General features: G+C 43.7%; 1 protein-coding gene across 1 annotated transcript in view; it reads right to left on the bottom strand.

Moving 5' to 3' along the window:
- Positions 1 to 461: 461 nt before the first annotated feature.
- The window catches only part of FHIT (fragile histidine triad diadenosine triphosphatase), an 858590-nt gene continuing 842825 nt past the window's right edge, over positions 462 to 16226 (bottom strand). The window contains exon 6 of the mRNA XM_006166252.2: positions 462 to 766. The gene's annotated coding sequence lies outside the window, so the exon portion shown is untranslated. The remainder of the gene's footprint in view (positions 767 to 16226) is intronic.

Raw genomic sequence — 16226 nt, forward strand, 5'->3', positions numbered from 1 at the left:
CTCTCTCTCTCTCTCTCTCTCTCTCTCTCTGGCAAGCATGCACGCCCCATGGCAAACTTAAAAATAAAAAGTACTATTATGGGCAAAGGATATGCGTCCTAAACCAATACCTGGAGATTTTCATTCTCTCCCGTATGTTCCGACCACTCAGCCAGACCAGTCCAAGGTTTCTGATCACCGCATTGCATGTTTGTTTCCTGAAGCTAATTTTACCATCTTAGGCTCTTTGGGCTTTGCTTCTCTGCACTGAGGGCAGAAGGAAACTATAATGAAGAAAAGAATGTACATTTCTTGTTCTATTATCTTGCCTACCAAAACGGAAACTCTCTAAATCTTCTCTCAACCTTAACAAACCTTTGGGTTATCGGAAGCACACTAGTTCTAAAAGATCAACTTCCTCAGTTATGCCTTTCAGAGGTCCCCAAATATCAATTTTTAAGTAAACCAACACACAAGATAAATATTTTAACTACCATTTTATTTCCATGCAGGCCAAGGGACAATTTAGAAAAGGTTCCATTCTAAGTACATAGCCACGGAAGTGTAAAAGGGCCGGCGATGCCGTTGTTTTGAAGTTGGCCTGTCAGTCATCATGATTGAAACATAACCCCAATGGCTTCCACAAGTGTAATAAAATGCTCCGTGAAAGGTTGCAGAATTGCAGGATGTAATAAAGTCTGCTTAGCTTCATTTCCAATGCCGCCGAATCCTGGAGAATGAGGCCCATTTCCTTATGCCTTGGGATTTGTTCGAGTTACTTTCATGCCTGGAAATAACAAACATAGAAACAGACATTTCGTTAGAACCAATTGCATTTTTTGAGTCATGGCAATAAAGGAAATATAAGATTTTTTTTTCTGTGGATAAATTCTTAATCTGTTGGATTGCCACTCAGCGTTTTATAGGCGGCCGTGTTGACGTGGGCGGGTCACATGAAATAGGTAGATTCTTCCCCACCTGATCTGATGATGATGCTGATGCTCAGGCATAGATCCCCAATTTTCTGGGGCTTCTGCCACAGCCTGTGCCTCCCGAGGTCAGCTGCCTGGTCTTAGAGTCTGTGTTATCAATACCAAGCTTATGTACAAAGGAAGCCTTTATTGAGTAAGAACAGGCTCCTGCACGTAGCCATCGTCAGAACTGCACACTGAGTTTGTTAAAAAAAAAAACAAAAAACAGATTTCTGCATTCTTTGCTTTCTATTCCGACTTGGCAGCTCTAGATGCAGTTCAGTAATCTGTGTTTTTTTTTTTTAATTTATTATTTTTTTAGAGAGGTTTCCGCTATAGGGCATGTGCACTCACCAGACAGACAGAGAGAGACAGAGAGACAGAAAGCGAGAAATCACCCCCCAGGGGGATGGCCACGCCGCAATCCCTTCTCCTCCATTCTCCTCTCAGGATCTTGGGCACGCACACACATGTGCCTGGCGTGAGTTTTAAGCCACCGGGTCTGGGACGTGAACCGCGGTCGACTACGTGGGAGTCCAGTGACATAGCCATTATGCTAACTGCTGGTTCCCAGTAATCTGTGTTTTTAAAATAAACTCTCCATATGACTCTGAGGTGCTCAGCCCCAAGATTCGAGGAAGCATTGCGTTAGTGTGTGGCAGGCAGCGTCAGCTTTCCTTCAAGGCTAAGATACCTGAAGGATTTAGGGCAGGCTTAAAGCAGTTTCTACTGATAACACGGGAGGGTGGAGGGTGGTGGTGGGTAGAGGCCTTGAATGTTAGTTGGCAATAAATGAGAAAATTTCTTGGTGGGGTAGTAGTATAGTGGCCAGGACCCAAACCCAGGAGGACACAAAAATGCATGCCATGCTCTGATCCCCTGTGCTGGAACCTCAGCTTCTGGGCCTTAGTTATTGGCATCAATAAAATGAGTTAGGTCAGGAACCAGGTTAGCTAGGACAACTAGCTTGGAGGACATCAAAAGCAGAGTATTACAAGAAAGAAAGCATTAAATAGAAAGGGGAGGATGATGAAGGCCTCATGGATTATATTTCATAAGTTTGGGGAAGACTGAAGGGGCACTAGGAGGTGCTCAGGGCAGCTATCGTGGGTGTGATGTATAAAGAGATTTTCAGAAATAATTGTTGAGAAGTGCCCGTTGACTTCCCCTTCAGTGTTTTCAAGAAAGGTCAGAGAAGATTGACATTGTTCTTGATTTATTGTTTGCCATTGGTGGCGTTGAGCGCAACACTGTGGACATAGACCTAGGAGGCTGAGGTGTCACGGCCCCACGCCCACCTTGGTGCCAGTGTGTAGCTCAATCCCCAACGTGGGCCCGTTCAGCCCACCTCGGTGAGGATACACCGGGACACATTTCAGCTCTGGTCCACAGAGGAAGTTTTCGGCAAATTTCACACTACAAATTAGTGACACGATCAGAGAGAAGGGTAGGGCATCCTTTTGCAATATATCTGGTCTCTTCTGGGATCTAGAACAAAAACCTAATCACTTCTGCTTCTAACCCGTATCAGGAGGTCTCTCACCAATTCTCAGGATCAAGCTTCCCCAGGCCCAATAGCGTCTGTGCTGGTGGAGAGAGGGTCCCTTTCCCCCGGTGAAGCAGGGACCTGTCTCTTTCTCATATAACATTAGGATCATCCCCTACGGTGCCAGCACCACCCACCTTGCCTGAGATACAGGTCATCTCTCGATCATTCATCATCGCCCTTGTCCTTGAACAATTATTGACTTTGAGTCACAGGTACCTGTGCAGGCCTTAAAATGGATGTGCCCTCTCTTTTCCTCTGCCTCGCCTGTCTAGGGCAGATTTATGTCCTAGGAGAAGTTTCCTTCAGTTTTATTTTTGGTCTTCCGAATGCTGTGGCCCTGTGTTACTTCCCACACTTGCCCTTCCAGCACCAGCCCTGTAATTTCTAATCTCGCAGAAGCCTCTATCCATGCCTGAGAAGGCTGCCTGTCAGTCAGAAGGCTGCCAGTGCTTCTGTGACTCATCCCTCACATAGCCTGGCATCCCGATGTCTGCCTAGCTTCTACAAGTGTGTCTTCAGTGGTTTTATTTGCCCCAACTCATCTGGGATCTCGGGGAAGCAAAGTCTGCTTCATGCCAGAGCTCTCTGGCTCAATATGGGCCCCGAGGAGGGAGGATCTGAGTTTCAGTGTCAGCTGCATTGTTCACTTGCTGCGTCTCCTCCAGGCACTGTGACTGTGCTGTGCTGGGGGTGCGGAGAGAACTGGGAGGGTTAATACGCACAGAGCCCTTCCAGCTGTGCCCAGCATACGACAGCGCCTGCTTGTGTTGCCTCTGTCATCACTAATGCTGTGTATTTATTATTCCATGAGTGAGAGACAGCACCCCCAGCAGGGTCTTGACACCGTGATCCACTCCCAGCTCCAGCCAGCCCCAGCCCGCAGGCATGTGCACACACGGAACGCTCCCATGTGGGTTGGACTTGCAGAGCATCACGAGCCCCTGCTGTGTCCCCACCTGGCCCCTGTGATTATTCCTTGTACTGCATTGCCAGCCAGAGCGCCTGTGTGTCACAGGTGTCAGAGCGACTGAAAACACTGCAGTCAGTGACACAGAGAAAGACTGAGCCTGCTTACTGCAGGGGCTACATCTGGCCATCTCCCCTGTCTTCTAGTTGGGTTTTATACACATCGTGCCCTTCTTCAAACCTCCAGTTTCCTTTGCCGTCACCACTAGCAGAGACAGCCATGCTGTTCACTGTTACCTGGGCACATCAACAAAAGGCTTACAGAAATGGGAGTAAGGCCCTGAAGGGGGTGCAGAACAGTGAATGGTTGTGTCCTCAGGGAACTTCTGACCCATCTGGGGAAACATTTTGCACAGAGTGAGGCAAGGTAGTAGATAAGCAGGTGTCGGGTGAGCAGTGCAGAATATGTGGGCTTCTGGGATTCAGAAAACAGAGAGAAGGAGCTCAGAAGGTCCAAAGTCTGACTGGTCCTTGTGAACATACATGTTTTTAAATTTGCAGTTATTTCAAAGTTCCTAATAGACATGCAGGTAGATTAACTGCCCTCCTCCCCTCACAACCACCGCCAGGGGTGTGCGTGAGAAATAACCGGTAGTCTGATGTGCTCACTATTGGGGTTTATGTTGCGCAGTAGTTGAATGATGGCAGGAGGGATGCTCTGTTGCTCTGGACAGTGCAAGAAATTTTTGGAGAGTGCAGCTTGAATTTGGAAGGAAAATTAAAATGTCTAATGGAAGAACTTCAAGTTTTGAATATGGCTTGCTATGTGGGATAGACTGAAACTTTATCCATCCCTCCCCAAAACCTACCAGAAAGTCCTTGAAGTCGGTTTGTATTTTGTTGTATGATTCGGTGGGCACAGAGTGAAAGCAGAGGTACCAGCAGAGCCCGACCTGAGCTTCACACTGAGCCTCACTGACTTCTTGAATGCCCAGATGTCAGCAGGCTCCATCAGGCTTTCTCCACAGCCTCTTATGGACAAAGGCGTATGCAACGCCTTTACATTTCACTAAGTGTTAATGAAGGAGTCTCCTGCCTCCTGCTCCATTTCTCTTACATTCCCACAAACCCAGAGGAAGAAAGCTTGGAAGCTAAGAAAGTAAGTTTATGTCTCTCTTTTCTGTAGGTGGACCTGGATGAGAGCTGCCAACAGCCATTCTAGCATGATAGAGTGTAAAAAAAGTCACTTGTGGCCACATGAACCCAACAGGCCTTCCTTCTGTTTTCTTTAAGGTCATATTTCTTGATTTGGCTGCTTATTAGAGTCATCTGGGGTGGGAGAAACTGCCACATCACCATCCCACCCCCTGGGTTTTTTTTCCTAGAGAGAGAAACATGAAGAACTGATGGGGGATCCCATCAAGCTGCCATCCTCCCATAGCTCCCAGCCCGCAAGGATCATGGATACTCACTCCATGTGTTCAGGTGGAGCTGGGATCTGAACATGGGCCTCTCATGCAGTTCCAGTCTTGTTCAGCAGTGCCCTACCACCTGCCCCACTGAGGTTGGGACTCTCAGGGATTCTAATCCAACTGATCTGGACCCTGGGCCAGGCCTCTGCAGGGGAATCATTGGATGTGGTGATGACCAGTTCTAAGCCTGTCTCCTCTTTGATCTTATCCCAAATATCCCAAAGTGTGCTCCCAATACAATGCTCCGAGTGCCCCAAAGCGATTCAGGGACTGGAGACAAGTTTCAGTTGCAAACATGCAGCGTCTAGCAAGGTTGTCTATCTTTTGCACTCTCAGCAGAACCACACAAATAGGACAACTGTAGTCCTTCAGGAGTAGTGCTCCTGGCCTGTGAGGCTTAACAAACAGCCTGTTCTGCACCCATGCCAAGGCTGATACAAAAATGGTTTTAAAATGAAGTATCCCCACTCACCAGTAAAACAGTCCTGAGACACTCACATGAAATTCCCCCTTAACAATTCTTCCTTTAAAAGTAACACTTCTTAGTTCCTAGCTGGCTTAGAGATGCAGGCCGAGGCAGCCATGAAAAGCCATTCTGCTCACACCAAAAACAAGGTGAGCAATTTTCTGAGGGCAGGCACCCCTGGCCTTTGCTTTTCAGCTTTTTCTTAATAAACTGGTCTCAGAAATTGGACCACAAAAACGGCTGGTGCAAACTCTTACAGTAAGTGGGGAAAGAGGAAGCTGAGGGGGACATGGCAAGGATCAGGGAGCCATGTTGATTAGTATCTCCAAGGAAATGCAATTACGCTCCCGTCTAGAGATGGGAAGGAGTTACCCCAAGAGCATGGCCAGACACCGAGCAGTGTGGATGGGCTCGAAGAGCAAGGCGACCGCCCAGCAAGTTTTCTAATTCACAGCCATCCCTCTGTGGCACAGTGCGCATGCTGATCGCTGACAACCTCCCACAATGAGAGGGTGCTAATTAACTTCCCTTTTCCCTTTAAACGAAGTCTGTTTCCTTATCCGCTGTTGTGCCTCCTTGAGGCCACAGAAAGCAGAAAGCAGCTTGGGACGCCACGTGTGCAGTCCCCTGGGGAGACCGCAGACATCGGTCTAGGGTGAGGCTGGGGCTCACCCACGGCTGTCATTTATACAGTGACCACAGACTCAGCCTTGTCAGTTTCCTGTTCGAAGGGATAAATCAAACACCGAGAACTGCAAACACGCAAGAAAGATGATCCTAAGGCCTGTAGCTATGAGTGATTTAGCTCCACCCGGCGGGGCTTATCACCTCCCAGCAAATGACACTGCATCTGCTCTGAGTCTTGGTGGTGGGCGTGAGACACAGCAGGGAAACCCACTCGTGGAAACTCACGGCATTGCTTGGGCGTTTCCTTATTGCCCACTTGAATATGGCAAGGCTCCTGTGTTCCGCGTGTGCGCCACTACCCTGGGTCTGTGCCTACTAGACTGTCCCTAGCAACCTTTACAAAGAACAGGCTTTATTTGTCTCTAAATCTTCAGCTGATGTTACTCTTCTCTGCAACTCAGTCGAAATGAAAAAGGATTACTTTATATTTACTTACGTCTTTCAGGAGAGAAACTAATTTTGAGAAAGAAAGTCCCTACAATGTGAAACAGTTTCTCTTCGCTCACACTCACCAAAGGGGCACAGAAAAGCAAAAAGACATACATGCTTTGTCATTTACTTCTCTGACAGCTGCTTCTTATCGTGCTTTTGAGGGTGACCTTCCTCTAGCAGAGTCCTTTGCTTGGAGTTGTGCTCTCCTGTTATAATAGAATTTAGAGCCACGCATGGAGCAGGCTACCTTTGATAATTAATGGCTCTGAGTTTGCTGAGTGTGTTTCTTAATTAATGGCACTTGTGTCTGCAGTGTGTACAACTCTGTGGTTGAATAAAAGGTGTATTTGCTGAAGGATTACAGCCCCGTGTTTAAGGATCATCACATTGAGAATTTATTGGGGGTCAGCACATTTACCAACCTAATGAGGTTATTATGCATATATTTTTTCTTCTCCACCATTTAAGAGGTATCGAAGTAGTTGTAACTGTTCCTTTTGCCTTGAATGTGAGCTCAGATTACAGTTAAAAAAAAATCCTTAGGCTAATAAATAAAAGTCTATTACTCAGAGCAGGAGCTTTTATCAACAGCAGAAAGATGAAACCTTTAGTACTATATTTAGAGCATGAAATGTATGGTCCAATAAGTTGTGGTCTACTTCAGTTACTCACACATAGGCTAATCTGAATTCTGTTCACATCCTACTTGAAACTAAAAGGTCAAGGGTTGAAAACTGGTGAGAAAACACAGTTGAAGGCTCTCAGGAACAGAGAATTTCACACCACCCTGCTTTGCCTGAGACTCCAGTCGTTAGAATGAAATGCAGATTGCACTAAGACAAAGATGACCGTATACAGAAGCCTCTGGAATCCCCAATGGAAGTACCATCAGGGGAATCTATGGACCTGTTTCTACATCTACGCAGAAAAAGACTGCAAATATAAAAGGTCCATTTTAAGCTGTGTCATTTCTAGACTGTCACCATGTGTATCTGAGCAAGTGACATCGTTCTTGGGCCATAGTTTCTTTATAAAACAGTATGTTGAACTGTGTGCTCTTTAAACTCCCTTCCAGTCCAAAGATGCTCAGTCTCTAAGTTTTCTCTGTAGGAACATCAGAACCAATTATTCCACTGATGAGAGAGGAAAGTGATTGCTTACTTTGGGGACCTGAGGGTTATATTTTCCAAGAAGGTCCTCAGGGAGATGAAGAGCCATATCCGTGGGCCCCAGAGAGGGCTGGAAGCTTAGCCTATTCTCTAAAGCCCAGCCAGATGGTTCAGGAGACAAGGACTAGAGCCAAGTACCTTCCCCCTCCCCCGCCATAGTAATTCTTTCCTAATGGAAGATGATGGTTAATGCATAGAGGTTTCAAAATAGGTATATGATTTTAGACTGGGCACTTAGGGTAGGCCTTTCTAAGCAGGTTCCATGTGTGTTGAGTTCTGAATAGACAAAAGAAGGGAGAACATTCCAGGAACAAAAAGTGCCAGGGTCTGGCGATGGGACAGTGTCTGATGTGATCCAGAAATAGCAAGGAAGCAGGAAGGCTAGAATGGACAGTGTGGGGGACTACCAGGGGCAATGAGACTAGACTTGATTCTAAGTCCTTTGCTCATGTGATCAGGTCCTGGCCGGGTCTCCAACGTGTGCAGGAGGACCATGATCCCAGTTCCCATTTAAAAGGATGGTAATCTTAACACTTTCTATTTAATGTTCTCGTTCTCTTGTATGACCTTGGGGGAGTCTGAGCTATGTATTTTAAGAGTTACAATCAACAGCCGATTCACGGTATTCTATAAAAAGAAGTCATATTTTTAACCACAGTATTATGAAATCTTACCCAGAACAAGAGGAGTTCTCATTGAAAGTGCTTTTCTTTAAAATATTTGCACTACTTTTCATTTCCATTGGGCTTCACTCTTTTATGGGATTTAAGAAATGAAAACAAACCAACCACATACAAAATCTTTCACCTTAAAAGAAAGAGTACCCCAATACTTAACAGCTCCAAGAGAGAAGAGAAATAAAGCAAAACTTTGATAGGGGTGTAAGAGGTAAGTGCTGATTTATGACATTAGCATATTCCTTATTCCAAAACGACAACCCTGGCATCTGCAGGCAATGGTAGAGAGACTGGAAAAAGGGGGAAGAGCTCTTAGAGCGACCCAGAGTTCCATATCGCCAAGACTGGCCTCGTACATGTTAGAAAGTTTCCCTTTCCTGATTCTGGCTTATCATTTCAATTAAAAAAGGATTCAAGCAATATCATGAGCTTTCACTTCTTCAAAGCAATACCACACCATCAATTTGTAGCTCAGAAAGCCAGTAGTTCTCAGATTTCTGCAGGCTTCCTTGGAACATGATGTGGAGCTTTAGCAAAGGAAAACTGGCAAGAACATCTAATTACTTTCCAAGTCATTTTTGCCTGTCTTAAAGGAATGAAAATGATCTGCTGGTTTTTATAGACCTCCTTGACCTAAAGATAACTGCTGGCAGAAAGAGAATTCTCAATTGGGTTCCTTTAATGCTTTAATTATTACGTGATCTATCATCTTATGTACTGACTCGCATACTCTGAAAAATCTCTTAAATACGCATTAAAATTGATTGGCTAATCCTAGACTATGGGGTGGCTCTTGGAGGGCATATAACTCTGTGTGCTCGGGCATGGGGGGGTTAGACACGATTAACACAAAGTCAACTACTTGATGGTGGGATGAGGTGAGAAATCAATTTGCTCACAGGTATAGTTGACGGTGTGCCGCTGACTGGCACAGAGCTGGCACGTGCCTGCTTGCGCTTAGATCAGCCTTACTGCTTCAGAGTCACTGTTCGCACCTGCAGGGCAGGGATGGACCTCATCTCTTGTGCCTAAGACAGTGTTTGTCTCAAAGTGATTGACTGAGTTCTAGAATCTCAAGGTTAAAAACGTCCCTGAGGGGGCAAATAGCCAGTGCCCTTCTTATAGCCATGGCAAATAAGAAAAATCCATTTCAAATTCACCCTCGGAGAAAAAGGTGCCCTCTAACCTGAGGATTGAATGGAGGTGGGAACTCTCTGTTCTATTTCCCTCTGGTCTTCCTTCACTCTGGGAACATCTCCTACCTCAGACTTCTCCAAATGGTGAACAGAATGACTTCCAAGAGCCTCAAGTCAGCCCGGCCAAGGGCTTCCAGGTACATGTTCATACAGCGAATGCTAGGATGAGCCAGGGTCCCCTGTGGCCTTTGGATGGGACTGACAGTTTCAAATTCAGATGGCTACTACACTCATCCTATTCTCCCCTTGGATCCCTCAACAGTCTTCCAAATGTTTTGAAATCTAAGAACAAATTCCAAATCCCTGGCGAAAACTCCCTGTTGCTAGAGGCAGCTCTAACAGGAAGGTCTTGAATGAACCCCTTGAGGATCCTCACTGTTGCCAATAATGCAACAACTAAGGCATTATGATCCAAGGTTTATTAGCCACGGTTCACTCCTGTTCATCTACTGCAATTTCAGCTGTCAGGCAGGTATCCAGTCCATAAAGGGTTCTGCATAATGAAACGGGACAGTCAGCTCTGTCTCACAGAAGGGTGGTTGTGACAACTGGATAAAGGGACTTATACCAGCCTCCTGCATGGGCATCACCAATTCTGGCTCTTTCTCTTTAGTTAGTGAAGAAACAACTGTAAGCTGTATCTTGCACCCTGGCTTCATTGGATGATTCTGGCGTTCAGTTAGCTATAGCTCATCCCGTGGAGAATGTTTCTAAATAGAGACCCAGCAATTTGAGGGCAGAGGTAAGTGCAAGCTCTAGAGTCAGATTGACTGGACTTAACCCTCACTCTCCAAGTGTAACCAGAGAGTCTTTGGGCTAGTCACATAGCTGGTCCTAAGTCTCAGGTTCCCCACCTGAAAACTGGAATAATACTAGAGGGTAGTTGTGGGGTTTAGTTGAAGTAAGGCCTCAAGTACTCGGTCTAACTTGCCCTTAGTCAGCTCCCCATATATGGTATCATCAAGAATTATTCATAATGGGAACCAGCAGTTAGCGTAATGGCTATGTTGCTGGACTCCCACGTAGTTGACCGCGGTTCACGTCCTGGACCCGGTGGCTTAAAACTCACGCTGGGCGCGTGTGCCCAAGATCCCGAGAGGATAATGGAGGAGAAAGGATTGCAGCGTGACCATTCACTCTGGGGGGTGATTTCTTGCTTTCTATCTCTATGTCTCTCTCTGTCTGTCTGGTGAGCGCACGCACCCTATAGCGAAAACCTCTCAAAAAAAAAAAAAAAGAATGATTCATAATAAAGCGCCCTCTCTGCAATGGGCTTTACTGTTCACTTCCTGAAATAATGATCTGGTTGGCTGGTGTGACCTCTTAAAGTCAGAGAGGATAGCCAGGAGAAGTGACTTTCTGATGTACTAGCGCGAGTCCATAAGGATTCTAGGCAGTGGTTACTCTTTTTTGTCTAAACCTTCAATCATGAAATAATTGAATATCCAACTAGCCGTTAGACTATACAATAAAGTTAATCTCTCTTCCTTTACTACCTTTTTCTTTATCAACGAGCAAATTCTCATTTATTTACCAGTGGTCTTTTTTTACAGTGACATGTAACTTATATAGAGAAACTATGCAGAAGATTTAGCTTACAGAATCAATAGAAAGCAAACACATATTTTGCTTCCACTTGTGCAAAGGAACAGAACTTTGCCAGCTGCCTTCCACCCTCCCACCTCACTCCACATTCTTCTTCCAATCACAACCCTTTCCCCGCCTTCCCCACGAAGGTAAGCATTGGCCTGACTTTTATAGTGATTGCATCCTTGCTTTCTCTTATAATTTTACCATCTAAATGCATGTATCTCCAAGCACTGTAATTTAATTTTGCCTGTTTTTGAACTTTACATGAATGCAATCACACAGTATGTATCCTTTTGTCTGTTTCTGTTGTTCCACATCCTTGTAAACACTTGATACTGCCAATCTTTTGTAAACTTCGACTATTGTGGTGGGTGTATTGTGGTATTTTATTGTGCTTTAAGCTTATGTTTCTCTGTGACTAAAGGTTATTGGCCATTCTGATAACCACCCCCCCCTTTATTTTCCAAAGTGAGTATTCAAGTCCTTTTGTATTTTCTATTGTGCCACTGTTCTTTTCTTATTAATTTATAATTTATTTGTTTCCTTTTAAAGAATTATCTTCTGGGAGACCAGCAGTTAGCATAATGGCTATGTCGCTGGATTCCCATGTAGTCAACTGCGGTTCGTGTCCCAGACCCGGTGGCTTAAAAAACACAGCGGGAATGTGTGTGTGCGTGCCCAAGATCCTGAGAGGAGAATGGAGGAGAAGGGATTGCAGCATAGCCATTCCCCCTGGGGGGTGATTTCTCGTGCTGTCTGTCTCTTCTGGGACTGACACCATAGCCTAGTGATTAAGGAAGCGGGATCCCACATGATCGACCATGGTTTGAATCTTGGTCCTTGAGTCTTGAAAAACAAACAGGCGGGACCAGCAGTTAGCGTACTGGCTATGTCGCTGGACTCTCACGTAGTTGACTGCGGTTCGAGTCCTGGACTCGGTGGCTTAAACTCACGCTGGGCGCATGTGCGTGCGTGCCCAAGATCCTGAGAGAATAATGGAGGAGAAGGGATTGTGGCATGGCCATCCCCCCTGGGGGGTGATTTCTCGCTTTCTATCTCTCTGTCTCTCTCTCTCTGTCTGGCGAGCACATGCGCCCTATAGCAAAAACCTCTCAAAACAAACAAACAAACAAACAAAAAAACAAACAGGGCACATGTATGCACATGCTCCAAATCATAACAGGATGGAGAAATGGAGGAAAGAGGATTGCAGTGACCATACTTCATCAGAGGGTGTTTTCTCCCTCTCTCTCTTCCCCTGCTTCTCTCCTGCAAGTGCAGGTGCCCTCTGACAATTAAAACAAAAACAAAAACTTTCTAGATGCTGGTCCTTTGTTGGTGATTCCTTGCCCTTGTGGCAACATCATGCAATATCACATCCTCTGTTGGTGTCTTTTCACCAACAGAAGTTCTTGATTTGTATATAATCCAACTTATCATTTTTTTAATGATAGTACTTTTTGTGTCCTGTTTCATTTATCTTTCCTGTAGTAAGAACATGAAGATATTCTGCTATATTATTTTCAGAAGCTTTACTGTTTTACACTTCACTTTTTGAATTACAATCCACCCGAAACTGACTTCTGCATGGTCTGAGGGAGGGTTTGGTTTCATTAGTTTTCTACATGGATATCCAATTTTCTGAGAACCATTTATTGAAAAGATTTTCCTTTCCTCACAGCTCTGTGGTGTCATTTTTATCATAAATTAAGTGTTCATATATTTCTGGGTCTGTTTCTGGGTTTTCTATTTTGTTTTATCCATCTATGTATCCTCGTAATGACACCATGCTGTCTTAACCCTTGTGGCCTAGTAATAAGTCTTGATATCCTGTGGCGTAAACGCCTCGGATACCTCTCCTCTCGTTCATTGAAGAGTCTCTGGCTACATTTCCTTAAGCATTGACAAGAATCATCTTGTCGATTTTCACCACAACTAAAACAAAACCTATGGAAATGTTGATTCAAGTTGCTTTAAATTTATAGGTTAATTTGAGGAAGACGAAGTCTTTAAATTGAGTCATTCATCTCTCCATTTATTTAATTCCTCCGTAATGCCTTTTAATAACATTTTATAGTTTTCTGTCTAGAAGCTTAATATCTTTAATTATTCTGAGGCATCTGATTTCTGATGTTAATATAAATGGTAACTTCAAATTTTTTTCCTAACTTTTGTGGCTGCTACAGAAAACTTTAGACCTTATGTATATTGACCTTATTGTCAGAGACCTCATCAGTTTTGTGATTAATTCTAATTTTTTCTCAGTAGATTTTCTTTTTATTCTCTACATATCTCATCATATTGTCTACATATAATGAGTTTTATTCTTTCTTTCCAGTTCCGTCTAACCTTTATTAAATTCTCCTTGTTTTACTGCACTAGCTAGGACCTTGAATACATCATGAAATAGAAGTGCTTATAGTGAATATCCTTGTCTCAATTGCAGTTTCAGACAACTAGTGTTGAACCGCTAAAAAAAATTAAGTATAAATTACCTTTAATTCTAATTTTCCTAGAACTTTTTTTCCTGTTAAGTTAGATGTTTAATTTGGTCAGTAATTTTATCTGCTTCTACTGAGATGATCTACTCATGTTTTTCCCATTATTAATCTGGTGAAAGCCCTTCTGTGATAGTCTAACTTGGAACCACAATTGCTCATTATATATTAGCCTTTTCAGAAGTGTGTGTATGCATGTAGGTGTGTGTATGCACAATCTGTTTGTCCATCTCCTACTTATCCTATGTGACATCTTTTAGGACTTGAGCATGTATGCTTCCATGTGCCATTAGTTTGCAGACTTCTGTAAGGTTCTTAGTAGGGCTTCATTTGCCATGTAAGTCCTACAACAAGTTAGCCAGTGAGAGACTTTTCCCCCTTTCTCTGGCAGAGTTTGAGCAAGATTTGTATTTATTTCTTACTTGTGTGATAGAACTCACCAGTAAAGCTGTCTGAGTCTGATGATTCCTGTGTAGGAAGGTTTGTAATTTAGGTTCAATTTCTTCCATCAGAATCAAATTGCTCATATTTTCTTTATCACCTTGTGTCAGTAAATTGTGTGTGTGTGTGTGTGTGTGTGTTTTAGAAACTTTTCTACTTAATCCACATTTTTTTTTTTAGAGGTTTTTGCTATAGGGCGCATGCGCTCGCCAGAAAGGCAGAGAGAGACAGAGAGACAGAAAGTGAGAAATTACCCCTCAGGGGGGATGGCCATGCCGCAATCCCTTCTCCTCCATTCTCCTCTTGGGATCTTGGGCATGCATGCACACGCGCCCAGCATGAGTTTAAGCCGCCGGGTCCGGGACTCAAACCACAGTCGACTACGTGGGAGTCCAGCAACATAGCCATTATGCTAACTGCTGGTCCCCTTAATCCACATTTTCAAATACATTGCACTAACATTATTCCTTATAAGTTCTTGTCTTTTTAAATGAATATATTATAGTATCTATATAAAAGTTTTCCTTTTTGTTTTTCCCCTCAATCTTCAGTTTTCTGTACTTTTTCTCTTTTCAAAGAATCTATTTTTGGCTTCACCGTAGGTTACATTCATGTTTTCTATTTTATTACTTTCTGGTTTATCTTTTATTATTTTCTCTTTTTTTTCCTTTCTCTCTCTTTGTCTGTCTCTCAATTTGCCAAGAGTGTGTGCACTTGACAGAGAGCAGGAAAGTGAGAAAGCATCTCCCCACCTCCAACCATGGGGAATGGTCATGCTCTAATCCTTTCTCCTCCATCTTACCCTCACCCCCACCCCACTGGGATTTTGGGCATGCATACTCGTGCACCTGGCGTGTTTTTCAAGCTGCCAGGTCTAGGACTCCAACTGTGAGGTCAGCCAGGTGGTATCCAGCTGCCTTAAGCACCCTGAGCTGGCCATGTTAAATCCTTCTTTTAATTCGGAGATTCTCTAACTTCTCTAAAATGATGTTTTTAGCATGTTAACTTTCAGCTTTTAAATCATATTTAAAAATAAAATTGCCCTTTAACAAACCTTTAGTTGTGTCCACAAAGTTTTCATTTTCTTCATTTGGTTAAAATAGTTTCTAATATAAACTTGACTTATTTTTCTTTAGAATTTCTTTAGTATAACTCTGCTGGTAATGAATTCTCTCAGCTTTTGTCAGAAAATGTGTGTATCTCAGTTTGGCAGCTTTTTCTTTTGGCTCTTTAGAAATGTTATTCCATGGTCTTCTGATTTTGTTTTTATGTTGTTGTTGTTATGTTGCGATCTAATTATTAATTCTATGAAAGTAAGCATGCTGTTTTCACTCTTAAACTGAACAGTTTTCTTTTAGTCTTTGACTTTCCAGTTTTATCACGCTGGGTCTACAGGTTGGATTCTCTACTCCTAGCTCTGGTTTTAGTGTGTTTTGAAGTTTTGAATTAGTGGCTTTCCCCAGTTTTGAAAAATTTTCAATCATTATCTTTTTAAATATAGTTTCCACTGAAACTCTGTTTTCTCTCCCTGCAGATTTATTTATAAAGAAAAAACTAGCAGACTTTCTGTCAGCACAGTTGCTTTCCTTCTCATGCCTCTTCTCTTGACTTGTAGGAAGCTGCCAGCTCGCTGAATTTTTGCTGACCCTTTCTTTGAGTAAGTACACAGAGAGAAATCTGGCATTTCTTCTTACAAGGGCACTGGCACACCACGGAGGCCTTCCCCTTATGACCTCATCTAAACCTAATTACCACCAAAGGCCCCACCGCCTACTACCATCACATGGAGGGCAGGGCTTCAGCATATGACTTCTGTAGGGACATAAACCTCCAGTCTGTGACAACTGTCTCCTCACATGCCTTGTGTGAGGCATTTTTATCACGCTGGGCATTCAGTTTGGAAACAAATGTTAGAAATAATTTAAGATTTGGTTGGTGTTATTTTCTTGCAGTGAGGATTCTTCTTTACTTCTGACAGAAGCCTAATGGATGAGCAATTTGGTGTCACCTCAATTGAATTTCTAGGACTAAGACTTTGTCACCTGGCCACATGAGCTGAGGTTGAGCTCCAACTGGTGTAAAGGCTGGCTTACGTTTAGCTCACTTTTATTCCCAGGGTAGAGCTCTTCCAGATCTTTGAATTGCCACACAGATGTGGAGGTTCAGCAAGGACTCCATTCCATGGCTTTCCTG

Source organism: Tupaia chinensis, unplaced genomic scaffold (genome assembly GCF_000334495.1).
Source record: "Tupaia chinensis unplaced genomic scaffold, TupChi_1.0 Scaffold144206_1, whole genome shotgun sequence".
In the NCBI taxonomy this organism is placed as follows: domain Eukaryota; kingdom Metazoa; phylum Chordata; class Mammalia; order Scandentia; family Tupaiidae; genus Tupaia; species Tupaia belangeri.